Source organism: Rhinatrema bivittatum, chromosome 4 (assembly GCF_901001135.1).
Source record: "Rhinatrema bivittatum chromosome 4, aRhiBiv1.1, whole genome shotgun sequence".
NCBI lineage: Eukaryota > Metazoa > Chordata > Amphibia > Gymnophiona > Rhinatrematidae > Rhinatrema > Rhinatrema bivittatum.
Genome location: NC_042618.1, coordinates 204,522,791 through 204,539,626, shown reverse-complemented (window position 1 = coordinate 204,539,626; position 16,836 = coordinate 204,522,791). Strand labels below are relative to the sequence as shown.

The window sequence follows — 16,836 nt, the reverse complement described above, 5'->3', positions numbered from 1 at the left end:
TAGCTGACCTCCCGCGGTCCCCTTCAGCCCCATATTTCTAGGATTCTCAGAAAGAAAGGTTAACAAAAACACCACGAGGCGATGCCTTTTTCTTGGGCTAACTTAATATTCATTTATTTGATTTTTATAATCCGCTTTTTTTCCCAGCACATACATTCAGGTAAGGTAGGTAATGCATTTATTAAGTAGTTTTTGGACACCGATGCTCCCTTCCTCAGGTCCAAACAAAATAAACGGCTGAGATTTGCCAGAATATAAGTGAATCATAAAATATGTTTCAAAAGATAGCGTGAAGGGCAAGAGGGTTCTGAAGATGACAGGCAGTAGAATTTTGTGTCTCAGAGCAGGTTAGAAAGCCCAGGGTTTTTTGTTAAATCTTCTGTCAGTTTTGATTAATTTAATTTCAAAAACATCTTAAAATGTTAGTGGACGGGTTTGAATTTCTCTTTAGTATCCCGATCACATTTAAATACAGTATTGAGCGGTAGGTGATCCGAACTGTGCGTGCGGCAAACATGGGTGCGCCGGGCACTAACGCACCCTCTTTCTACCGCACCTTACTGTATCGGCCCGAAGGCGATCTGGTCCTGGAACGTGCTCCCCCAACAGTGCTGTCACCTTAGTCTTCTCTGTGCCGTCTGATTCCGCGTTTGTGCGAGTTCATTCTTTTCCAAGCTCCTGGCCTTCGTCAAGGTAGCATCCCAACTTTTTTTTTTTTTATTTGTTAACCTTTTTTTTTTTTCTGTGCATTCAACTGGACCACCACAGCAACCACACTACTTTATCCCAGGATTCTCAGAAATCCTTCTGCGGGTAAGTCATCAGTAAACCTGCACAGGATGGTTTCCATTATGCTCAGAAACTTGTGTTGAAAATCCCACAATGGTTTAAAAAAAAACCCCACACATCTGCACATTCAAGACTACCATGGAACTTTTAAAATAAAATCTGACACTTAGAATCACATTTACTCATGTGTATGATTTAATAAAAATTCTATAGAGCCAGGGCAGAGTTCCAAGAGAGAGACGAGACGAGACGGGCACACGGCTCTGCGAAGGAGAAAGGCGCCGGGCCACGCGTGTACATGCAGGCCAACGGCTGTTCAGCAATGAAAACAAGATGTGGCTGTCGATTTACACCGCACATCTGTCTAAATACATAGCGGCAAACTGTCTGTTATTGAAAAAGACAGGTAGCACAGAACAACTCCTTCTGTCAGAAGAAGAAGAGATGAAAACAAGGAAAAAACGCACAGTTACCCACACATTGAAAAACAACTGGGAAAAAAAACAAAAAACAAAGTGGAAACCAAATCTTAGAAACTCTGCACCTCACAACACACAACTGAATGTGTAAACTGGCATCAAATGGGCAAGTGAGGTATACAATTTCACCATTCGTTTAACCCTGGAAAGTCATCATATGCCACATTAAAAGAAAAAAAAAAAAGTCTGCTTTAAATGCCTGCAGTCTTATTAGTAATTGTATGCTGCATTTAAAGCCATAAAAAGTCTCAAAGTCAGTCCAATACTCTAAACAATGAGCTCACATCAAAGACTGGAAAATAGAAGCACTTAACTTTTGAAAGCACATCCATGAGCAACACTTTCAAAACTTCTCCACATATGGTGCCTCAGGAGGAAGAGGAGCACCAAGCCCGTAACACACCAGCTCTCCCTCTCTCTGCAATTCACCCAAAGAAAAACCCGGCCGTTTCACCTCAAGACCCACACACATATTGTTTCATAGCACGGAAATAAAGGTTAGAACTTAGGAACCACTGACCATGACAAAATGAAACCAGTGGGGAAAAAAAAAAAGGTTAGAAATAAAATCAGTAGAATAGAGAATATTTTGAGGATGGTTAACAGTACATTTTGGTGTAGTAGTGAGACATAACCAGAATAAAGGAGCAGGGAGTCCGAGAATAGCACTAGCTTGCTCTGCGTGCAGCCCCGCAGGAGGAGGAACCGGACGAGGGGGCGCAGAACACTCTGGGATGGGAGCTGGAAACAATGAGGTCATCTGGCAGCCCTGAATCTGCTCTCTCGGGATTCGTTTCAGCCGCTTGGGGCGGTCGGCACTGGACACAGCACGGCTCATGCAGCAGGCTTGGGCACTTCTTATGTACTAAACTCCCGCCACCTGTTCAGGCCTTTCCAATGGAAGGAGACATGGGCCACGTCGGAGGCACGCAGTGTAGACTTGACTCACTTTCTTTCCACGTCTCCCGCCAGAATCGCTGAGGGCAAGGAGGCAGGCGAGTAGGAGATGTCACAACATTCACTGTGGAGTTACTTGATGGTTCCAGATCAGCAGGCCCAGGCCACTCCCGTCCCAATTTTGCCTCATTATATCCATACACTTGAAGGGCTGCTTAATTTTTTTTGTTATTTTTAAATAGAAACTGAACTACATGTACATAGGACCCATTTGATAATCCTATTATTTATCTGACTTTTGAAAGACATCGTAACTAATCCAACAGGGTGGCACCGTGCACCATGGGACATGTAGTTCAGAAGGCTGCATCTTTCAGCTTGCATCATTCCCTTGGCGTCTATGAACCCAGTCTGCAGCATGAACTTGAAACTGAAAGCCTCGACATCTCCAATCAACCTGAATACACATATCCTTCCACTATTTCTGCTCCCCCCCTAACCCACCCTACCTTTTCCTCTGTAAAAGACCTCCGAGTCCTTTTAGACCAACACCTCAACTTCAAACCACACATTCAGTCCCTACTAAAAGGAGGTTTTTACAAACTCCACATACTCAAAAAACTGAAGCCACTCCTCCATGCCCAAGACTTCCGTTTAGTCCTGCAGACGACCATCCTTTCCAAACTGGACTATTGCAATGCCCTTCTGTTAGGCCTCCCTTCCTCCACCATCAAACCGCTTCAAATCTTGCAGAATGCGATGGCAAGAATAATAACTAATACCCGCAAGACTGAACACATAACCCCCATTCTAAAGGACTTGCACTGGCTCCCAACCCCTTTCCGTATTCAATATAAAACCCTCACCATCCTACATAACACACTGCACAAAAATAACACCACATGGCTCAAGGACATGCCTCGCTTCCAAATCTCAAACCGCCCCACTAGAACCACCCTCGCCGGCACCCTGTACACCCCACCCCTCAGAACCGCCCACCTTACCAATACCAGGGAGAGAGCTTTCACTGTCGCCGGCCCCACACTCTGGAACTCCCTTCCTCCCCACCTACGACTCGAACCCTCCTTACACAATTTCAAAAAAGGCATCAAGACATGGCTCTTCAGACAAGCCTACCCAGACATCAAACATAGCCCTTCCTCCCTCTCCCCCCCATCCCCCCTTCCCTCCCTGCCCTCTGTTTTTGTTTTTTGGAGTTTTTCTTCCTTCCCCCCCCCCCTACTCTGCTTGCCTTAGACATGTACCAAGGAAATTATGTAAAATAGTTAATTTTCTATTGTTTGTTACTGTTCATCATTGTTAATTCCTGTCATTTTTCGCTAGGCTGCCTCTATAATTCCAGCTGTCTTTATCCCTTACCCCCTCTTCCCTTTTCTCGCCTGCTCCCCCTTATCTGCCCCCCTTGTTCAATGTATTTTCTACCTGCTTCAGTTTTTTGTAAACCAGTGTGATGTGCCCTACGAACGTCGGTATAGTAAAAGTTCCTAAATAAATAAATAAATAAACTTCACAGGCTCATAAACAAACAGGACAGTCTAAGGATAATACCTAACAGGCCGATACAGTTAGCCGGCATTTGGACGCGCGTTTGATGCATTAGCTTTACCCCATATTCAGTAAGGGGTAATAGCACGTCCAAAACGCGCATCCAACCCTCCTGAATCTAATAGGGCCATCAACATGCAAATGCATGTTGATGGCCCTATTAGGTATTCCCGCGCGATTCAGTAAGTAAAATGTGCAGCCAAGCAGGCCAATGAAAGTATGCTTCGCTCGCGCCGTGACTGGAGAGGGCACAGAACAGTGGGCTCTCACCTGACTTCACAATTTGATGAGGGCCGAGCCAGGAGAACCGGGACCTGCGCGGGGGGGGGGGGGGGGGGGGGGGAGAACGCTGCAAGCCGCTTTTGCTGCCGGCTCCCCCCTCCGGAGGGCGGCAGAGAAGGGAAGGAGCTGAAAAGCACAGAACAGTGGGCTCTCACCTGACTTAACAATTTGATGAGGGCCAAGCCAGGAGAACCGGGACCTGCGCGGGGGGGGGGGGGGGGGGGGGAAACGCTTTCGCCGCTGGCTGCCCCCTCCGGAGGGCGGCAGAGAAGGGAAGGGGCTGAAAAGCAACAAAAAGTAATGTCGAGTCGCTTCGGGAGGAGGGGATTTTAGGTTTTTAGAGGTTTCCTTTTGGGGGAAAGTTTGCCGTCTACCCTTACCCCTGCCTCTAACGCAGGGGTAAGGGTAGGCGGTAAATTAGCAGGTTAAACGCGCGGCAAAACGGCAGGGTAAAAAAGGGATAGTCGGGGCGCGCGTTACTGTATGGGAGGGAATAGCTAATTCGCTCGTTTACATCTCATATACATGCCGCGTGCGGAAGGGGTTACCCGGGGATTTAAAGAGGCGGTAAGAATGGGTTAAAGGGGATTGTGTATCGCAGGAAGGGCTAACGCGGCCGGAAAGTGAGTAGAAAGCGGGTTAGGAGCGGGGTAACTGCGGCCACACTTTACTGGATTGACCTGTGAATGAGCAACTAACTGTATCTTGGCTTCAAATGTGCTTTTACCACGGAGGTGTGCACACATGTGAAGCTGATGTAACAGGACAGACAATAAAAACACATCTAAAAGAAAATGGAGCCTCGTGTACTGTGCCACGTCCCAGTGGCAATTACACCTAGCAAGTGTCAGTTAGTACCTCGTTTACTGTCAGAGTTAAAATCCTTGAATCTGCTCCCCTGCAATATCCCTGAAGTCCCCCTCCCCCCAAGAATAAGATCAGGTTGGTGTGCACGGGCTCCCTTTTCACAGGATGTGAATTGTGACTCTTAACTCAATTGCTCGCTGAAGTCAGCTCAGAGACTTTCAATTAGGCCAACTAATGGTGATGCCTACATTGATACAGGGTTGATACTTAGTATATTGATTTAAAAAAAAAAAAAAAACAAACAAACAACATTACACAGTGCTGAACGTGAAAAGATGTTTTAAATGGCTAAATACTGGGCTAGGGCATAAGAAGTTTCCATTCACAGAGACCAGAGAAGATGTGGGTTGTGTTAAATATACAATAACTATAAGGAGTACCAAAGATGTGACTAACATCACCATCCCTGTTCCAAGAGTAGGCTGGGTAATAAATTACCTCAAGGCCTACTCCATCCTCATTAAAGGCTCTTCCCTGCTGTTATAAATCACTGACACCCTATCATGTCCCAGCACCACTGTAATCCCAGCTATGCATGGCTGTGTGCCCCATGCTGTCACTTAACTCCCAACCAGCAGGGAACACAGTTAGTCCAGGCTTTTCACCACCTCACTCCCAAGTATTCCGGGATTTCTGTTCCAGCATTTGTACTGACCAAGTCGAATGAGAAGGGTCCTAATGACAAGAGGATGGACGTTTAGGAGCTCTGCCCTGTTAGAAGGCTCTCCCTCCAACACCGTATGGCTGTTAAACACCCACCGACCCCCAAGCGTTCTTACGTCTGCCGAGCCAGCCAGTCAGTCATCGGGGCCAGGCAACACCGGTACATGCCCAGAGCACCAAATCCTGACGTCACCCAAAAACCTGGGACGCCAGCTGCTGCTGCTCTGATTTCTGGGGATAACCCCTCACCCCTGGGGGGGTCCATAACGTTAGATCCAGCCCCGGTCAGACTTGTTGAAACTTCGGCAGGCATTTCAACAAAATGGCAGAAGATCCAGCTGCATAAAAACTAAACAAAAAAAAAAAGCGTTCCAGTCAGAGGAGGGATGAAGCACACTACAAATCAGGCCGATTCAGTAATCTGCTCGGGAGCGCCAGTGCCCGCTCTCCCAACGCCCGCCCAGGCCACTCTCCCGGGCGCGCGGGTTCAGTGTGCAAATGAGGGCCCGCGCTAATAAGGAGGCGCTAGGGAAACTAGCGCGTCCCTAGCGCCTCCTTATGGGTGGAAGCAGCGGCTGTTAGCGGGTTTGGCAGCCGAAGCTTAATTTTACCGGCGTCGGTTGTCGAACCCGAGACTGCCATGGGTTCGGAACACTGACGCGGGCAAAATTGAGCGTCCGACTACCAACCCGCGGGCAGATTTTTTATTTCGCTTTATTTTTGGGGCCTCCGACTTAATATCGCTATGATATTAAGTCGGAGGGTGTACAGAAGAGCAGTTTCTGTATCGAGCGGGACTAACCAATAGGCTCATCACTGCATGTTGAGCGCACTATTAGTTTCCGGGAGGGGGGGTTTGGCCGCACGTTTTCCACGCGCTATTACCACCCCTTCCTGTATAAAGGGTAATAATAGCTTGTCGAAAGCGTGTGTCCAAACGGGGGCTAACGGTGCGCTCAGCCTGAGCAACCCACCGTACTGAATGGGCCTGAATGTGCGCAAAGGAAGTTCGCGCTCCTGCTGGTTCGCCTGGGAGAGTCTCTTGGGCTTTCTGACCTCCCTCCTTCCCTGATGGGTTTTCCTGGCACCAGAAGCAAGACAGGAGCGCGCAGCTGGGAAACCAAGAGCGGCGCTGCGTGTACCCCAGCAGAATCCCTTCTCCTCCACCCTGGAACTTCCTGTGCTGTGAACAGAGAAAGCCCCTGGGACGGAAAGGGGAAACGGCAGGGACACTCCCCAAGTGCTGCTCTTTGCAGAGGGAAGACGTGGCTGCTGCAGCTGCTGGTGCCACCTCAGTGGCCGTGATCCGTGCCCCCTCCCTGGCAGCCACTGCCTCTTCTCAGGCCACCGTCGCTGCCACAAGAGGGAGGAGGCCACGGGGACAGAAAGCGGCCTCCGTTGCCCTCTCCTGCGGCACCCCTGCTGCTCCTGCCAGGGCATGGGGGTTAGGTGGGGAAGACGGTGGTGTTTGAGAGAAAAGGGAAACAGCAGGCTGGTAAAATATGGGAGCTGAAAGGCTCGGTAGGGGAAGGAAAGGAGAACATGCAGCTAGAAGGGGTGAAAGGAAAGAAGGCTGGGAGGTAGTGAGGAAAAGGGGAGATAGGACCGGGATAGGCACACAGAGGGCTGGAGGAAGCAGTGGTGGTGAGAGGAGGTTAGGGAGTGGCACAAGGCGGGAGGACGAAGGCCTGGGATAAAAGATGGGGGGGAGATGCAGAGGAGGGAAAGAAGTGAAAAAGTGGTGCTGGATGGAAAGGCTGAGGAGAGAAATTACACGGACAAGCACAAATGTCAGAGAGCTGGAGAGAGGAAAGTGAGAAAGTAAAAAAAGTATAACGTGAAGGCAATGTGCTATGGAGAAAGAAAACAGAGGTTACGTTATTTTCATTTTAAAAAAATATCTGCTTAAGTGACTTGGGGAATTAAATTCTTGACCATTTTTTAAATTCTGGGTGTAGTAACTGACAACTGGTGGGTCAGTTAGGGACTAGTGATGAACCGAGGTTAAACTCTTACCAGGTGAATTTCAGCCTAAATCAGAGTTTGGTAGGAAAAGTTTATTTTGATTTTTTCTCTACTTAAATCACAAGCAGATTGTTTACCTGTTGTCAGAGGATGTGGTCAAGGCATCTGGCATACCAGGTTTTAGGACGGCTTGGACGAGCTCCTGAAGGAAAAGTCCCTAAGCAATTATTAACCAGGCCGACTTGGGAAAGCCAGCGCTTAGCTCTGGGAGTGAGCAACAAGGAATGGATCTATTTTGGGGGAATTGTTGGGTACTTCCTGGTGATCTGGATTGGCCACCGTCAGAGACAGGATACTGGACCCTTGGTCTGACCGAGCGGGGCACTTCTTATGCTCCTGCCTTCTCCCCACTGGTTCCCCTCTGCTCCTCCACCCCAAATCAGGGGCAGGGATGTTTTTCAGCAGCCCAGTCCCATCTCCCTACATCACTCGTTAGCTGCAGGGGCACCACCTTTCGTTACATCCGGAATGCCGCCATGATTAGGAGGAAATGAAGCTTTCTTTCTGGCTGAAAGATACAAATCTCCCTCCTCAGCAGGTGAGGAAAGGGGAGGGAGGGTGGTTACAGAGACAGAACAGATGGGACTCATGGCTCAGTTCAAACTGGCCATCAGTGCTGGGGTCTCCAGAGAAAGCACAGGCCCCATTAACCTGACCACGAGGCCATCTGTGTGGGAAATCTGTGCCAGTGGCCGAGGGGGGGATTAGGTAGAGCTCCAAGGGTTACTGAGCCAGAAAATCTCACTCTCTACAGCTTCCCCTCCCCCCACAGTCCGACAAAGAGGGGACAGCATCTCCCAGAGAGGCCACTGAAAGACACAAAAGACTTTTAAACCAGCATGAAGAAGCTTTTTTTTTTAAACCACACAGCGCTCGGATGTGCCTGTATTCAGCAGAATAGCTGCGAGCTAAACTTTATGAAGAAACAAGTTATTTAATTAATTGTTTGAGCAACCAATGCAATGGATTACTTTTGTCTTTTTTTTTAGATAAATCAATCTATTATTGCTTTTACATAAAAAACTTAACATTTTAAATTTCTCCCATTTGCTTTTTTCTAAAACTGCTGGTAACACCCCGCCAGGTGTAGATGCAATTTCACATTGGATTTTAAGCTTTTTAAAGAGAGGTCTTGGATCTCTGAAAAGTCTGTAGTTTCTGGTTGCTGCTCTAATGCACAATTCCCAGAATATTTGTATTGCTGCCATTTATAAAATGTACAGCTAGGATAAAAAAAAAAAAAACAGCAGCGAAGCAAAGTGCTTATATCCCATTCTCAAGCAGGAGAAAACAACCTAAAAGAGGTACACGCACAGTTTTCAAAGAGTTTGGCTGCCCCTGGGAGGTGGCTAAAACTGGCCAGTTTGAAATATTCTTGCAACTTTCGGTTATCTCTACTGGATATTTCTGGAAAGTTTTCCCATTTTCTCAAATAACGCATTCTCTGTGGCAACTGGGTCCCCATAATATCGCCCAAGTCTCTCACATACCTCTTTTAGTGATGTTAAAAGGATCACGTGGGTAGACATTTTTTTAAGCCTCACACGCATTTGACCGATTCACGTCCCAACCATTTTACCATCATCAAGTTTATCTCTTCCTTCGGAGTAATCGTGCCGGACTGAGCACCCAATTTAGGGAGCCAAGAAGTGGATGGGGCCAGATGCAGAGTTAGGTTCGGAGAAGCAAGTTAGGCCCGTAGCACTGATTTCCAATGCTAGATGCAGGAATAGCAAGGCCCAATTCAGGTCAACTTGAGTGAAGCGGCGAGTGCTTTCTGAAATTTGCTTCCTACTTAGCCTGTAAGGTGCCACCAGCCTTGCTGTTGTTTTTGTTGCTAGAGACTAACACAGCTACCCCCTAAAAAGTAACTGTAACTGGTTATTTTTATTCCAAATCTTCTCTTTATGAGAGAGACTAATATGATAGTATGATATTTTATCAGTTTCTGTGTCAATGTATTGATACAGAATGAAAACTAGGGAGAAAGCAAACCATAAGAAGCACAAGAGACATCAGAGAAGGAGGCTTAACATTTAGACACACCTTTTACTCCCAAAAAGGTGACAAAAAAAATCATTTGAAGGGAGAACCAAAAAGAAGAGGAAGAGACGGTGTAAGAGTCAAGAAAAGGCATTGGGAAGCGCAGTTAACATCTACCTCTCGGTACAGTTTATGGCAGGAGGCTCTCAGCTGCTGCACCTCATGTCAGGACTTACCTCACAGGGTCTCCGGCCTACAAGCGTCACCACGTCAGAAGGGAGCCTTGAGGCAATGTCTATTGCTCATTCTTACAACTGGCTTTTAAAAGGAAGCAACCTGTGAAGAATCCAGATTTTCTCTAGGACTGTGCTGCTCCAAGGTCTAACCCAGTGTTTCCCAGCCCGCTCTCCTGGAGGCACACCTAATCAGTCAGGCTTTCGGGATTTCCACAATTAAATACACACAAGATAGATTTGCATAAATTGAAGACCCAGGATATGCAAATCCATCTCATGCATATTCATTGTGTTATTCCCGAAAACCTGACTGAATAGGTGTGCCTCCAGGAGGGGGGTTGAGAAACACTGGTTTGGCACACCCTATGAGATGTATCTCCATGCATACACCATCATGAAGTGTTCTACGACACTTACATTGTGCAAATAGCCTGGAGCTGCTACTTTTAAGTGAAATGTCATCATACACACAGGGCAGTGCTAATTCCAACACTGTGGGGTGAGGGGGTCAGATCAGAGCAAGGCAACAGCAGCCCATGGAACACCAGCTCAGACACCAGCACAGCAGTTTTCAAAAGAATAAAGCATTTTACCTGCATAGATTAGCTGTCTGACTCACCCTCAAAGAGGATAGAAGTCCACGTGATGGTCCACCATTAATGGACTTTTAGCCACATTGAGGGGAGGGGGAAACACATGAATAGATTTATATTCTTAAATCTACATGTCTACTTTTCCAGGAAACTTCTACCCACAGGGGAAAAAAAAAACAGGTGCTTTCCCTCTGGAAATTGGTGGAAATCCCATAGGTACATGAGTATGCATTGGCTTTGTCCCAGTGCAGTTGGAAAATTGCCCCAACCAGGAAAAGCAGCACAGGAGTCAGTTCAGAAAATGTTATTGGCATGACAATTTTACACTGGTTGCCAAACTAATAAAGCTGACCCTATAGACTGCAGTCACAGTAATAAAGTTTTATTGCTTAAATTTCCACTAGGTCATTGAAAAAGCACACAGTTAATAATCATTTTGAGGGCAGCAGTCATACCAGAATAAATCTGATACACAAAGAGACAAAACTGCTTAAAACTCTGAGCAAATTATGCACTAAGAGGATAACTTTCAAACAATTCCATGAGGCACCAGACCCATACATATGGTCATACAGAAATCTACGATAGTATTTAAAAAGCCGCTCATATCAGATACACATGTATTATAAAAATGTGCATATTTATTTACCCAGCAAGATACGCACATATACATGCTTATGTGCAAACACATGCAATGCACTGAAAGTGGGTATTGCAATGTATTGAAGATGTGTACTTTTCCTATCAATTTAAAAAATGTACACGTGTAAATTTTACGCTCAGAAATAAAGTAGAACTTACTCGCATAAAACCCGATTTGCGCACGCAAGTCAGCATATTTTAAAACATGCGCGCATAATTGAAATTAAGTAGTTTTCCCATTATTCCACCAATTCACCCACCCCTTCTCCAGGTCATCCAGACTCTCCTGATTCTTCAGCCTCAACTCCCCCCAGCTCACCCAGACGTCCCACCCAGCCAATAGTGCACAATAATAAACAAGTCTATCAATTACACCAAATAACCAGCAGGTGCAAAGTTACATAAGTTGCCAAACCTATGCAATTAAGTTTCTTATAAAATAGCAATGTATGCGTGTAACTGTTGGCCTTGCCCCAGAATGCTCCTTTTTTTTCCCGTGTGTATATGCGCGTGTGAAATCGTGTACTTTCGATTGTTTATAAAACGGCTAATTTGACATGCCTAAGTGCTTTGAAAATTCACCTCTAAACTACAAGGGTCCCTTTTCCTTCCATGGAGTGTCTCGTGAAATAAACCATCCCACAGGAGCATCCTAGCCTTGGTTAGTGAGCGACGATCTGGGCAGATATTCCATCCAGCCCCCTCTGGCACAAATCCAGTGGCCAGCAGCCACCATAAAACGTGTCCTGGCCATTAGCGTTCATCAGCAGGTGGCCAAGGTGATCACAGAGCTCAGGAAAGATTCTTGCAGCTTCGCCTGCAGCTCTCAAAAAGTGAGACCAGGGCACCAGCCATCTTCCCCTCAGCCGAGCACTCACACAGATCACCCATTCTTCTGCACCTCTACGTGAATGCCAAAAAAACAGTGCTTAACGGAGCCTTCTGCTTATGAGAGGGAAACCTAAATAAGTGCCGGTTTTTTTTCTTTCAAACTTTAGCAAGCTCTTGCTCACCACAAGCTAGGAGTAGAGCAATGCCATAGCAGCAGAAGCAGCCGCGTGGGGTACCAGCAACACTCAGAAGGGGGCCACTGGAGCTAGGCGAAAAAAAAAACGTCGATGTCAGCAGACAGGCAGATAAAGGGAATTGCTAATGACCATTACAGTAAGGCAGGCAAGGGAGGGCTTCACTCTCACCCATCTCCCTCCCTTTGTTGAGGAGAAAGGTGCTCGCAACTGGAAGTAAGAGAGGAACTTGTGATACACTTGGGCAAAGCACTGCCAGGCACGTTGGGAAATGTATTTTAGTAACTGGGTGTAGTAACTTATGTTTGTGTGTGTTTTTTTTTTCTTTTTAAGATCGGTAAAAGTATTCAGCAAAGGGCAGCACCGAAATCCTGTACAATAAACTCAGCTCCCAGAAGAAAGTCAGTTAACGCTGGCAAATGTAAAAAAGAAGGACCAGGCTGAGTTTAAAAATGCCAGTCCAAAATAACAAATTCAGCATAAGGGGAGGGATTCTAAAGAAGGACAAAGCAGATTTCCCCCCCCCCCCCGATGCACGCACGATCTCCGAAGAGGAGCTAACATGACTAAAGAGGAAGAAAAAAGCAGCCAGCTAACTAATGGTGGGGGGCAGAATGAAAAGACGTGCAGATACTTCGGTGAAATCTGCGGGTCATCGCTCATCGGTTCAGCAGGAAAAACTTCAGAACAAAAAAACAAAACAAAAAAAAAAAAACCCCAGCAAGCAACAGAGGCTCCTGCAGGAGAAGCTTCAAACTGTTACACTACAAAGAGATCCAGAACTTTTTCCCCAGAGTTGAGATTCAGCTCTCCGAGCCCTGCACCGCCGCTGCTGTTAGTGCGAACAATAAGCCCATGCCCTTCAGAACTCAGCTTTCCTAGATCGCATTTGTTAACTGCGGGGAGAGGAGAAATCTACAACCTCCACACTCACCTAGCGAGGGACCTTGGCGTTAAGCTCCATCCCCCTCAGTGCCCGCCGCGAGCAGACCGGGACAGACAGCTCCTTAAAGGGCACGAGAGCCCTCGGCACCCACCCCCTTTCTGCAAGCGCCAGCTTTTCCTTTAAAAGCTCGGAGGATGGGTATGTGGGTCCCGCCACATCCCGCGCAACCTGCAGGGGAGGGAGATCTGTCCCTGACTCGCGAAACTAGTCCCACAGTGATCTTCGGTGCAAGATCCGAGCTCCTGATGTGGGTTCACTCAGTATAAGCCAGAAGAAAGGCGAGGCCCCGAGGTCTGTTTTCCAAACAGTGAGGACTTGGAGCTGCGAATGCTCTGGGAACTCACACCCCCCCCTTCTCGCCGACTGAGATCAGATGGTACATTCCAAGTCGCTCCTCCGCTCAGAGCAGGTCTGCAGTTTAAAGGGTCCGCTCCCTTTTCCCTCGCCCACCGTACGGGGCTGAGTAATGTTGCCAGTAACGAGCAAGTTCAAACTCCCTGAGCTAAAGAATGCAAACGTTGCAAAACTGATCGCCAAAGGAAGGATCTCGGCGCATATGTACTGTAGTCCTACCTCCTTAAGGACTGATAGGAGAGGGGATTTAGGGAGGAAAGCAGATCTCGAAACTGATTTATTTTAATAGGGTCCTGATAGTGTACATAGTACTATACCAAGTGAGCACAGTACATTGAAAGATTAACCCAGGTCAGGGAGGTTCAGTATTAATGATCTTTTTCTCAGAGTTATTTATTTGTTAAACATTAGATATTCTGCTTTTTCCTAAATTAGTCTCAAAGCGAATTAGAAGCCGAATTATAATCCAAATTGCAATCATCAAATCAAAACCACCAAACATGAGTTTAGTTACCATCTAAGTGGCAAAGAAGAGATATGAGAATAGGGTAGTTGCAGGAATGGGTTTTAGAATTTCACAGAGGAGGTGGTGGTGGGTTTTATGGCACCAGCTATAAAGATAAACAACTCATAAATGATACTGTTTCAGCGAACTAACATGGCACATTTGTGATTGGCTTTCCAATACTCTGCTACCAGGCCCGGTGCCACCAGGTGTGCAAACCGTGCAATTGCACAGGGTGGCACACCCAGTAGGGCGGCATCAGGAGCAGGGAGAGGCCACCGGCAGCAGAAAAAATCAGGAAGCAGTTTCGTACTAAGGGGGGGGGGGGGGGGGCATGTTACTGTGTGCCGGCTGCACGCAGCTGGAAGATCGGCAGGGCCATGCTGGAGCTTATCCCACCACAGCCAGTAGAAAAAGTCATGTCCAGGTGCCCCTCCTCCTTCCTGCCTGCATGGCCCTGGCAGAAAAACGTTGCTGGAGCCGCATGGGCAGGAAGGAGGAGGAGCATCGACCACGTGTAGCAAGGCCGCCAAGGATCCCAACTCGCAGCGGCCCGAGAAGATCAGGGCCGCCACGGATTCCAACTCACAGTAGCCCAAGAAGATCAGGGTCACCACGGAGCCCAGCGACCCACAAAGAGGGGGCTCAGAGGTAAGAGAGAAGCTGAGTCCCTGTAGAATGTGTGTGTGTGTATGAGAGTGAGTAGAGAGATTGTGTGTGGGAGTGAGAGCCTGTATGATGGGAGAGATGGCATGTGAGAGCCTGTGTGTGTGTGTGTGAGATAGCATGTGAGTGAAACAGCATGTGAGAGAACCTGTGTGTGTGAGAGAGAGACAGCATGAGAGCGTGAGTGTGTGTTTGAGGGAAGAAGAGAAGAGGACAGGTGGATAGAGAAGAAATAAAAACAAAAAGAGACCCTGTAAAAGGAATTGGCAAAAGTCCAAGAAAGGGAAGGTGGGAAAAAAAAAGCCTGTGACTGTGACCAACCAATTAGAAAACTAAGATCAGACAGCAAAGGTGAAAAAAAAATCTTTTTTGAATTTTTAGCGATTGGCATATGTTATCTTTTTTAATGTAATTTTTTTTTTAATGTAACGCCTTAGCTGCGATTGTTCTGTTGTATTATATTCTATTAGACGCTATGTTTTAATGTAACGCCTTAGCCGCGATTGTTCTGTTGTATTGTAAACCGATATGATTTGTAAATTATACAAGAATGTCGGTATATAAGAATTAAAAAAAAATAAAAAAATAAATAAATGTGCCAGAGTAGCACCTTCTCTATGCTGATCTCACGGTGTATGAGATCAGCATGGAGGAATTGGAAGCCCCGCAAATTTGTAATACCTTGGGGTCTGCACAGAGGAGGCAGCAGAATGGGCTTCAGTGCCAGTAGCAGCAATTGGCGCCTCCCCGATAGCCATGCGACAGCAGTACCAGTGGCAGCAGAGGAATAAGAGAGGTTCCTGGCAAAAGAAAGAGAGGGGGGGGGGGGGGTCTGCCTTCAGAGAGAGAGAGAGAGAATGTGTGCTGCAGGTGGATTCCAACCTGCCAGCAGCTGAAATGGCCTGACGCTGCTGGTAGATCCCAACCAAGGAAAAGCTGAAGATGCCTGTGGGTTTGTCTGAGAGGAAGCATATGTGTATAAGAAAGAGAGAAGAAAATTTGTGCAATGTGCATCCCTCTTCCACTAAGCCATGATAATCTCAGGGTGACTGGAAATCAAAGTTCCCAGGTATGGAGCACGTGAATTTTTAAAATCCTTTTCACTTTTATTTTTCAGGTGTTATTTGCTGTGTCTACTGTTTTGAAATATTTTATTGGTGTTTGGGACATTTTAAAAACTTGTGTATAAGATTTTAATTATTTGATCTTTTATTCATTAGCTTTTTTTGAAATATTATTAGTATGTTTTTAGTATTATGATTATGAATTTATTTTATTTCTTGATTTTGTTGTTTCATGTTTGAGGAATGGAGATGGTTCTGGTTTTTTTTTTTCATTGTTGCACTGCATAGTGTGTCTGGCTTCTTGCGGTTTCCAGTTCAGTTTTTGTCTGCACATTTGTATTTCTACTTTATGGTTGCTCTATTCTATATATGGTGAGGAACTGTTTATGTTCTGCATGTGTGACTGAAGTGAGGCATTCTCTTAATAGGAAGTGTATTAGTGTTTTAGGGCTTTCGGAGGGTCAAGCCCACACCCAACACACATCACAATAGGCTTACAAGTATCTTTTTTTGCAGGGATTTCTTGTTTGCATCACGGCAGTGCATATAAATATAATGTAAGTGATATTTTTACCTCAGAATACTGCACTTTGATATTTTTCGTGTAAAATATAAATGCATAACTCTTAACTGTGTGTGTGGAATGGGGTGGGAGGCGTTGTGCAAGGCTATAGGTTCACCTAGGGCACCTAATAGCCTTGCAGCAGTCAGTTTGTATCACCAGCTAAGTTTGTATCACTGAAGGGGGGGCAGCACAGTAATTGTTCACACAGGGCAGCAAAAAAGCTAGCACTGGCCCTGTCTGCTGCCTTCATAAAGTCAGTGCATAATGTCTCTTTCTTCCAGTGAGGCTGGAAGGTGTAAAATGGAAGTGGGGTATTAAAAGGGGGAATGAATGCCACATGGGAGAGTAAGATGAAACAATAAGAGGCAATAATGAGGCAGAGAGAGCTGAAATGTAGAGAGGCAGAGGAGTGTAGAGCCTGGGAAGAGATAAGGAGAAGCTTGAAGTTATTTTGACAGTGGATGAGGAGTCCGTGAAGGGACTCAAGGATGAGGAGGAGGAGGCAAAGAAGGATTATAAGCTGTGCAGGGGACAGGCATGGGTTGTCTGGGGCTTCAGACAGAAAAGGAGATGAAAAATGAAATTAAAACTGTGCATGACAATAGTGGCATAAATTCTGTTCAAGTAGATAGGAAGGCTCACTTCCCTGAAACAGCTGATTGCCCTCAATAGCAACAGAAGGGAAAGTC

General features: G+C 46.4%; 1 protein-coding gene and 1 long non-coding RNA gene across 6 annotated transcripts in view; one reads left to right on the top strand and one right to left on the bottom strand.

Annotated features, from left to right (window-relative positions):
- The window catches only part of LOC115090455 (hyaluronidase-2-like), a 79,856-nt gene that overhangs the window by 30,547 nt on the left and 32,473 nt on the right, over positions 1–16,836 (bottom strand). The window contains exon 1 of one of the 5 annotated variants that reach the window (XM_029599576.1): positions 12,982–13,270. The exons of 2 other annotated variants lie outside the window; for them this stretch is intronic. The gene's annotated coding sequence lies outside the window, so the exon portion shown is untranslated. Of the gene's footprint in view, positions 1–9,787; positions 9,940–12,981; positions 13,271–16,836 lie in introns of those variants that run through there. 2 more of the 5 variants (XM_029599571.1, XM_029599574.1) reach the window with 2 other exon arrangements.
- The window catches only part of LOC115090456, a 53,584-nt gene continuing 50,944 nt past the window's right edge, over positions 14,197–16,836 (top strand). Inside the window, exon 1 of the long non-coding RNA XR_003856401.1 lies at positions 14,197–14,503. This is a non-coding gene — a long non-coding RNA (uncharacterized LOC115090456). The remainder of the gene's footprint in view (positions 14,504–16,836) is intronic.